Raw genomic sequence first — 10,734 nt, 5'->3', positions numbered from 1 at the left:
TATCTGCATCTATGTATTGATTGCTAGCATATCCAGTTAGTGCCATGACTATGGACTTTGTAAAGCACTGCGTAATATGTCGGAGCTATACAAACACTGGCTAATAAGAAAATGATCTTAAAGTGATGTAGAAGGATATAACCCACAAGGAGGAATCTTTTGCTTTTCTAGTGTTTAGCCTCACAGTGGCAGGGCATATAACAAGAGGACATCTTGAAAGGGATTTTAGGGTGAATAAAAAAATTCCCTTATATTGCATAAAACATGAAAAACTTTAATGCTCAATGATTTAGCAAACAAAATATCATCCAGTCTAGGTTTAGATATTCTATACAGTATTTAATCCCTTTTCTCATCGCTTGTTAATGTTTTTCCTTGAAAACTTCTGAATGACTTGATTTATTCTGACACTCTACTTTGCATACACAGGCAGAGGAACTTGAGGACACTGATAGAAGAGTCAATATTTGAAAAGAATATGAGTATTTGAGTAACATTCTTTGGAAACTTTAGATCCAATAATAACTAGATCAGCTAAACCCACCTTCATCTAGGAGGGCTACATTTATTCTGTCCTGGCCATAGATTTACACAAGGGCCTGACAACACTAATAATTGTCTTTATGGCAGCTGTCTTCAAACACTGGCTTTGTTATGCTCATCAAAAGCATCAATGTATGTGTTTTGTGTTTTCACTTAACCTAATCACATAACAATCCCTAGGTATCCTACAAATATGTGCAAGAGATCTAATGATTAAATGGCATTGTATTATCATTTTAAATTTTGTCTGGGTTTTGTGGTCATCAGTGTTTTCCGCAGCCCATTTTAGCTGGGCGCACCACCCGGCACTTTGTAGTAACACAACTTGGGTGGTTACAGAGAAGTTGGGTCACAATACAGGGGCTGGGACCCACCTAAAATTTCTTCCCACCCAGCTTAAAAAAAATCTGGGTTGAACACTGGTCCTGTGAGTACCTTTATTTATTTGGATGATGCCCGAGAAGCTGTAGAAGCACATATTTTTTTGGAACCATAAATGAGAGTTTAAGAAACCGTATAACATAGTATTATATTTCTGTAGTCCTATAATACCTGCATTATTTACCTATGCACATTCCATTGCAGGGAGCCGCCATCTTTTTCTTTTCCTCTTGGAGATGATCTTTGGCAATGTTTATTGGTTGTTCTGGGATGATGTAAAATTCAATCATTCCTGGCATGCGCAAGGGAAGCCAGGATTCCTGCGATTCCCTGGAAACCAACGCTCAGCTGCGCATTCACAGCTCAGAAAGATGTGACAGCCGGGTGTCATTCAGGCAGATAAGAACAGTAATTGCAGAAAGGACATCGCCTGCCCCTTTCTGCAGTAACCACCTACCTGATCTTATATTTTTCAAAGTGACACTAAAGTTCATCATTAAATGTTTATTCACAGCAAATCAGAAATGGCACGTACTAGCCATTTACATGTGCCATCCGTGTATATATATATATATATATATATATATATATATATATATATATATATATATATAATAATTGTCTTGTTTAAAGCTCCTCTCCTATTGTGTGTTACTTCCCCCACCTCCTAGATTGTAAGCTCTTTGGGGCAGGGTCTTCTCCTCCTGGGTCACTGTCTGTATTTGTCTGTCATTTGCAACCCCTATTTAATGTACAGCGCTGTGTAATATATTAGCGCTATATAAATCTTGTAATAATAATAAAAGCCCATATCAAGACAAAAAACCAGGGCAGTACACTTTGCAGTAAATGCACATTTTTCTATATTATACCCGCCAGGAATGCACTCAGCTCTAAAACCAAAACCAGAACTATACTTGACTTGATCTCATATCTTCCATATTCTACATACCTAAATAGCATTGTTTTACTAGGGCAAAGTGTCATCCCCCATTTCAAGTCAGTTTCAGAATGTGTTGTCATCTTTTATGGGCCCTGAAATGTTAAATAACATTTTATGCATAGCTCATGAATCTGACACGTTTTTTTCCCCTAAGCTCCTCTAAGATAAAAAATGTTCACTTAACCTTGGTGTGACCTTCTACAATAGTCATTATCTTCTGAAAACAGCTTGAGATGTGCGAGCTTTGTGAAAAAAGCTCACCTAGAGGTTTTATTCCTGAGTTCAGGTACACTTTATGCCTGTAGTGGGCTGACAACCCATTGCTTTTTTTGTGGACTGAATGTTGTCAAACCTACCTAGAATATTTAGCTAAACTTTTCTATGAGCCCTACTGCCAGATCTCTACAACACAAAACCTTATCATTCTGTAACCTGACATTCTGATACACTGACTCAAGTAAAAGGTATAGAACTTTGAAAAGAAAAACAAAGTGCTGCAATGTATGGTAAAAATGCATTATAGCACTGCAAGGCATGCATGCGGTGTGAACGAGCCATTACAACAGCCACTATGATCTGACGTTTATGTAATGTAAGAAAAAGCAATGCAGACTGAGCAATTCTTCACCAAGAGGGGCTGAAACTACAGAAAGTAAATGAGAGCAGAGATAAATAGTTACAAAATGCATACATCATAGTCCAACATGTGTGCACATATATACCCTGTTTCCCCGATTATAAGGCACTCTCTTATATTTTTTGAAATGCCAAAATATGCCCTGGGTCTTATTTTCAGGGGATGTCTTATTTTTCCATGAAGAAGACTACAGTACACATTTATTGTTGAAAGTCACTCATGTGCCATTGATTGTCCCCTTCTGATCACTCATGTTCCATTGATTGTCCCCTTCTGATCACTCATGTTCCATTGATTGTCCCCTTCTGATCACTCTATGCAATGATTGTCCCCTTTTGTTCACTTACCGGTAATTAAGTGTAGGGATCTCCGTTAGGGTAGGGATCTCCGTTAGGGCAGGGATCAGCAGCTTGCTTCCTGGTGCAGAATGCCGGCTTGTTACTTTCAGTTTCACTCTGCACTGCAGCCAGGAGGAGACACGCGCTGCAGCCAGCATCAAGGAGACACACACAGGATCAGATATGGGGGGATGTCTTATTCACGGGTGAGTGTCCTAATTTAATTATTTTTTCAAAAATCGGGGGTGGCTTATTTATTGGGATGACTTAAAATGGGGGAAACAGGGTAATCAACATTCATACATAGGTTTCAGAAATGGCACTTTCTTTCTAGCTGATTGTAACCTACGTTTATGACATATGGGGGGTCCTTAGCTTGTCTTTTAAAATAAATAATTTTCTACATGGAGACAGGGAACTGTCTAGTTATAGAGCAGTGCTGGAGGAGCGTCGGTGTCAGCTGTAAAGCCTCTTCTGTGTAAAGTAACATTCTGACACCAGGGATAGAGAAGAAGCTATTATTTATTGATTTGTTACTAAACATTTTTACAAGCAGGGATCATTGCTAGAAAACAGAGACTTTGATGTTCCTTTGCAATGTATTCCGTCCATCTAATGTTAAATAAAACAGTTATGACACATTTGGTACAAGGTCTGTGAACTGTGTAAATGCAAGGTCATTCTTGGTTGTGTGTTCTCTTGTAGTAGCCATATTGTTGTGTAATGTTGACGTAACTAATGGCTATTGGCCTAAAGTGTACAAAAAGACAAAACTTTGCTTTGGAATGAGTAGAGAAGGTTAAAACATTGGTTCATTTTCTATTTTTAGATTGTATTTATTTTCGCTGTTTGTGTCCCATTAGGTATATTTCCTGTAATTACCTGTCCCCTGAAATACATTGGGAATTAAGAAGAGATTTCTCTGGAGACAGGAGATCATCTCTTAGGTAGTTATGACCTTAACAAATGTCCCCATTTCCCACCTTTTTATTGCTGGTGACAATGGTTAGAAAGGGACACAGACAGCAATATATATATATATAGGTACCCAGTAGCAGCCGTATATGATCATTATGTACTGTATGCAGAAACATAAGTGCAGGTTGATTATAACAAAGGGGGAGAGATTATAAGGTTTTGTGTCATGGGCATCTCTTTGATGTCAGGTTGAGACTCTGACCTTTGAGTTCATTCAGAATTCATTGAAAGGTGTATTTAACCTGCTAATTTTTATTTGCCTGTAATAATATCATGTACCACTTAATTTTAATTCCTTATTACCATAGATCTGATCAATTCTTAACCAGAACTAGAGGTTTTAACCTGATCTGATTCAATTGCAGAATTGATCCTAACACTGAACACTTAAGCTACGTACACACTTCCAATTATTATCGTTGGAAAACGAACGACGAACGTTCATGCACGATATATATGAACGATCGTATAGCACCGATCCTGCACATAGAGTTAACGACACGATCGTTCGTAGATATTGTACACAGTTTCCAGCGACTTTCCTCGTTCGTCGGCGTCGTTGGTTACTTTTTTACGAACGATTTTTTGCCCAATCGATCGTTCGTCGTTCGATTGGAACATTGCTATGGTACACCGATGGTTAGTAATTCTTTTTGGTTAGTGATTTTAAGGGATGGAGCCACTTTCAATGTTTTATCTAATCTAATGTAAAAATATCAAGTAGCTTTACGTAAAACAAGTAATCTGCTAATGTTGTAGAGATTACCTGACCACAAGGCAAACTAAAATTTTGCCTTTACTGATATTATTTTAGGAAAGAAAGGGGATGAGCAAAATTTAAATTAATGAAGGATTAAGGCAGCATTTGGTGGCTTTGACCATTGCCCTCAACATATATGTTGGCTTTATAAAGACCGGTTTTTTACACACAAAATGAAGCAAAACACACAAGCGTCTATATTATTATTATACAGTATTTATATGTCGCCATCATATAAAGCAGAGCTGTACAAAGTCCATAGTCATGACACTGACTGTCCCTTAAAGGGGCTCACAATCTAATGTTCCTATCATAGTCATATGTCAATAATGTAGTCTAAAGGTCAATATTGGGGGAGAAGTCAATTAACTTAACTGCATGTTTTTGGTATGTGGAAGGAAACCTACGCAAACACGGGGAAAACCTGCAAACGCCATGCAGCTAGTGCCTTGGCCGGGATTCAAACCTGGGTCCTAGCACTGCAAAGGCCAGAGTGCTAACCCCCAAGCCACCGTGCTGCCCTATATTGACCAGTTAATATCCTGGCCAATATAGTTATAGTTGTAATGTTTATTAACATCACACACCCAGACCTCCTTTCTGTAATGTGGATCCTTTTAGGTATGTGTGACGGAGACCTAAAATAATAGATTTATTTTGAAAATACTAACACAATGAAAATCTGACATTGTAAGGTAGGAAAATTATCTCTGGGACCTAATAAAATGTTCAAAATCCTGCAGAACTCTGTGGGAGTCCTATATCTCAGGAAGCCTTAATATGAGGTAGTGCAAAGTGAAACTCCAGCCAAATAAAGTGGAACTCCAGGCAAATGTGGGGAGTTAAAATCAATATACAACGGTCTTAGCCCATTCAGACAGCCGGTGAGGTTGTGGTGCGGTTGCTGCTTCCTGCGACCAATGCTCACTATTGAGATCCCACACGTTGGAACAGTAGTGAGAGGTTCACTAGCACCTACTGTCCCCAGTGTTCAAATGTTGGTTTATTAGGAACCTGTGCAGGGATTGGAGTGTCTGAAGAAAGCTGCCGGGAGCCCCCAGGGTAAGCCTGTTACCTGCCAAAGGGTTTACACACCTAAAATGTACAAAGCCTCTACTATAATGTACGGCTGGCCTGACATATGCTTGTGTCTGTATATGGGACTCGTGCTCTTTTCCATTTGTGTTATTATTAAACAGGATTTATATAGCGCCAACATACTATGCAGCGTTGTACAACAAATAGGGGTTGCAAATGACAGACAGTGACACAGGAGGAGAAGTTCCTGTCCTGAAGAGCTTACAATTTAGAAGGTGGGGGAAGTAACACACAATAGGAGGGAAGATAAGTAGACCAGTGTTGCTTAAGCTATGGGTCCAGAGAGCGGTAGTTTTGTTTAGTTTTTTGGTTGTTTCTTTGGAATAAAAAAATCATAAACCACTCACCCATAACCTGAGAGAATTTAAATCCTGATTGACAGCATTGATACATATTGGGGGCTAGCCCCCCGTGTATGGTGAAGGGAATTCCAAATGGCAAAGAATGACTGGTATGGGGCTCTGTGTTGGAATTTGCTGACGGTAATTATCATCAGTCTCAGTAAAGGGACCATTTTAAAATTTGTATTAATATTTTATTGTGGTCCTTGGATTATAAAGCTCCTCCCCCCCCGAACTAAACCCAAATGTAAAATAAAATGTGTGATAGTTATATAGTGGGGAAGAAAATGTTATTTTTATAGCAGAAAGGACAGGTGATGTTTCCTCTTACCTGCCTGATGACAATTATTTATCTAAACTCGCCTCTCCCCGTTCTCTTCCCAGGTTCAGCCATTTAGATTGGCCAGCCCTGAGTGAACTATCCCCCACACATGTGCATGAGATTTGCCCAGCATCCAGCTATGGGGGATTGTACACTCAGCTCCCCCTGCAGCATGGGGCTGGTAGGGCTCTGGGTTATTACAGATGGGTATCACCTGCCAATAAAGAATCTGCCTGATCACACTGTTTATAACATAAGGTCTTAAGTCATGGCTGAACAGGTGATTTAGGGCCTTACTTGTGTGACTATTTCCCTTGATTTTAAGCAAAAAGCCCATGGAAAATGAAGTATGCAATAATGTGCCCTGATGATCAGAAGTCATCACACCGCAGCAGCATGACCTCTGCATCCGGATTGGATGACTGGCCAATGTATGCAGAGAGAACAATTCACAGCAGGTGAACCCCAGGGTGAATATAATCAGGTGGAGGAACAGTTAATAGTAAAATGTGCTGGCCTGAAGTTTGCATATGGGATGTACAGAGCAGTGATGCTGCCATGGAGGAGGCTGGGCTCAGGACACGTGATGGTGACTTTATCATGGGGGGGTGAATAAAAGTCCCCAACCTGCTCTACCTGCCTCCAGGGGCCCTCCCCCCGCCATCCTCTATGCAGGTCAGCTGGTACAAGCGCAGCCAGTGGCAGCACGGAAGAAGGCCGAGTGTGAGGAGAGATAAGGGGAGAGCTGTGAACTTTGCACATCCACACGCAGCTCAGGCGAGGCCCCGCCCACCTCATACCTGTATAACCACCTGTACGGGGGGAGGAGCCCCCCCATAACGTATCACCGGGGACCACTCACCCACACAACCAACTTTATTTATAAGATGACACGTGACACATCCCATTATAAGTACAGAATCGATGAGTCTTATTATCACTGTCCGCCCATAGAACATCACATAAAGATGGCTGTCAAGTCACCCAGTGGCCATCCTTGGTCAGTCGGAGTGACAGGAAAAGTTTGTTTGGAAGTTGCTCCGATGTTGGAGAAGATGATGTTTTGCCCCCTCCCCTCCCCCATGTCCTCCTCTCCCCGCCCCCCGGACTCTCCTTCCCCTTCCTTGTTAAAGTTCTCTACCAACCAGCTTCCAGCAGCAACAGCAGCAGCACCAAGAGCAGCATTCTGCCTGCAGGACCTGATGCTCATCCATATTAAAGTGGCTGAGCTCAGGAATCCAGCCAGATCATCTCCTCCTAGAGCAAAGTTTATTTTTAACTAGCAAGCCCCACCACATCCCGGATGGTGCTGCTCTCAGCTCTGTGGCCTGACCTACAAAGCACCGGGAAACTTTCTCACTAGCACGCTGACAAAACTTTCTGCTTTACTTTTCTCCTTATTTCATCTTTGTCACTGGCGGTGTGTTAGCGATCGGTATAGATGGCCTGCAGCCTGCAGTGAGATGAAGACATCCCTTGTAAGGTAAGCTGGGGAAGAGCCCATGGCAGATCTCCCCTGATTACATCCTCCATGTAGCTCTCTGCTCAGGATGGGGAATAAACTTTCCTGCCATAGTGAGCCCAGCATCTGCTGTGCGGATCACACGTAGCACGAATGGCCACGATCGTCATCGTGACTACAGGAAGGAGCCTGGCATCGCATGGGAATCGTGTGCGGGGACACTGCTCACCCTGCCATCATACATGGGCTGTCCTGCCTGAACCCATCACCAATATACAGGCTTCATGATGGGGGACACCCCCCCATACTTACAGAAACTTTATAAAGTATCAAGTGGGGCTGTCTGCTTGCTGGGATCGGGGGATGGGGGATCGGTGATGGGGATCTGGTGGGGTGGGATCGTATGATGGGGATCTGGTGATGGAGGATCAGATGAGGTGGGACTTGGTGATAGGAGATCTGATGATGGGGATCTGATGAGGTGGGACTTGATGATGGGGATCAGATGAGGTGGGATCGTATGATGGGGATCTGGTGGTGGAGGATCAGATGAGGTGGGACTTGATGATGATGGGGATCTGTTGATGGTGATCTGTGCTGGATGTGACACGTTTGTAGTGGCCCGGACACATGTGGGTGATGTGTCTGCCCCTGTGTAAGCCATGGTTGAAGTTGTAGGAGGAGAATGTTTCTCCTGTCTCAGCAGATCTGTCCTCCCCTGCTCCTTACTGGTCAGGAGATAGAAGGAGCCCAGATCCGGATGAGCAGTTCACATTCCATTACGAAATTCTACACGGCTTAGGAGCCAGCACAGCAGCACCAACATACTAGACTAGGGGAGGGAAGTGTCTGTGATGGAGGGTCCTCACATTAACCCTTCCATCCAGCATGCTGATCACCATCAGGACAACCTTCCCTAATGTCCAAACACACCTCCATGTGTCATCATTCTCACTCATCATCCATAGGTTTGTAATGGCTCTGACCTCCACACCTTGCCCAGAGAAGGGGATTTCTGTACTCCTGGACTGGTGTTGTGCCATCAGTCTGGATTATATTGTGCCTAACCCTTCCTTTGCTGGATGGATGCTTATACAGGAACATACAGCTGTCACTTCCTGCTGAGTCTTCATGAAAGTTTTGTCCCAGATAGATAACTATGACCTAGGGAGAGGCTCATTTCTTTGTTGTTTCCTTTAAGTCCATCATTGGTACTTTCCATGGATAATCTTCAGCTTTCTGTGTATTCTGGATCATTGCTGAGTTACCTTGCTGTAGCTTTTTCTCCTTCTTGTTGGGCATGATGAGGGCACTTCCATGTGTTGCATAGATCTTGTTATATGTCCTCATGCATTGTCGTGACCTTCTTACTGAAATCCGTAGCCTCTCGCCAGGTTTTGTGTAACATCCATTAAGTTTTCTCTGCTGTTGGTTTTCTTTTCACAATGACAAATGAACAAAAAAAAGAGCAGCGGTGTGTTTCTGGACAGAAGAAAAGCAAATAAAGTCAAGTCCTTTGGATGGTGGTATTCATGATCCCTTTTTAAAAGAAGGTGGTGCTTTGAAGGTCATAGGATAAGTGTTGCTAAGCAGCTAAACAGAAGGCAGCTAAAATTAACCCTCATATCTTAGTAAAAGGGAGATGCAAGTTTTTCCTGGCTTTTTCAAAAGTTTTATGAAAAGAAAAAAAACTTCTGAGTTGTCCTTTGGTGAATGGCCCTAGTTCTATTTACTGAACACATGATGTTTTGTCAGATGACACAAGAGGTCAGGGGGAACATTAGGAACGTGGAGTATATCTGTCCCATGCTGAGCATACAACATGATGATTATCACAGCCAGAGATGCAGGTAACTGAAGTCAAACTTTTTTTACAGCCCCTCCAATCACCATAGACCTAAAGGTGTAGGAGAGGTGGAGCCAAGTGATTTGTTTGTAACTTCAGCTGCCCACAGTTATATAACTGCTGATCTTTATTGCATTCAGTTTTTTTTTTTACTGATGGTTATCTTTGCTCCAGCATTTTTATCATATAAAAAGTTGCACAGGTCTGTAAAATTTTTGCTTGATGCAGGTAACTTATCCCACCCTCTCAGGCAGGATGATCTTTATCTTATGTATTAAGATGTGAAAGATGCAGATCAAACAATAGATAAGTGACACAGCTAACAACTATGTGTTCAAGCAAATTTCCAGCCAAACCCTTTTATTTCATCTGTGTGGATTTCCTTGTCATCGATGTTCCTAGAGGATATTTGTTTTCCTAATATCGTGATGATGGGGTACCTTTCTATTGGGGTCACAGGGAAAAACAACATTTCTACATCCAAAGCTTCAGAGCTTTTCAATCCGTTCTAATTCATTGGCTAGGAAGTAATTGACTTGTGCCCAGTAAAGTATAACTCCGATCTTCTGGTAAATATGCCTCAAGCCATTTCGAATGAACTTGGGATCTGGGTGACAACCCAAGAAGCTGCACCACTGGAAACAAGTCAACTTCAATGTTTTAATTCCTACACGTCAACTTTAAATGAATGGCCTTGGGCTTTCAGATAAAATTACATTTTCCAAATTCTGAATCCAGTGCTACACAGATCAGATAACATGTATTAGATGATACGCAAACATACTAATTATAACTAAGTGATGCTCAGATCTTAATATAATAATATCTGATATATTGGATGAAATATTTGTTTTTCCACAGACGTGTGGTCCAAGTGCTTAATCTTTCCTTTACTTATGTGCAGTATAGCAACTTTACCATCATACACATCAAATGCACAATTCTAGATCCTGATGGGGTTTTAAACATGACCAAAAGTTATTTTTGCCCTACCAGCATAGAAGAGAACTGAGTTGGCGTGTCATACCAGCAGCCTATGAAGCTCAATTATTGCTATAATTTTCCCTCCTTACACTGAGTTTGTC

General features: G+C 41.7%; 1 protein-coding gene across 3 annotated transcripts in view; it reads left to right on the top strand.

Moving 5' to 3' along the window:
- The first annotated feature begins 7,470 nt into the window (after positions 1-7,470).
- RREB1 (ras responsive element binding protein 1) overlaps positions 7,471-10,734 on the top strand; it is a 58,359-nt gene continuing 55,095 nt past the window's right edge. For all 3 annotated transcript variants that reach the window (XM_072411751.1, XM_072411752.1, XM_072411749.1), the window contains exon 1: positions 7,471-7,824. The gene's annotated coding sequence lies outside the window, so the exon portion shown is untranslated. The remainder of the gene's footprint in view (positions 7,825-10,734) is intronic.

This window comes from Pyxicephalus adspersus, chromosome 5 (genome assembly GCF_032062135.1).
Source record: "Pyxicephalus adspersus chromosome 5, UCB_Pads_2.0, whole genome shotgun sequence".
Taxonomy (NCBI): domain Eukaryota; kingdom Metazoa; phylum Chordata; class Amphibia; order Anura; family Pyxicephalidae; genus Pyxicephalus; species Pyxicephalus adspersus.
Note: the sequence above shows the minus strand (reverse complement) of the source record. Positions and strands in the feature narration are given on the sequence as shown.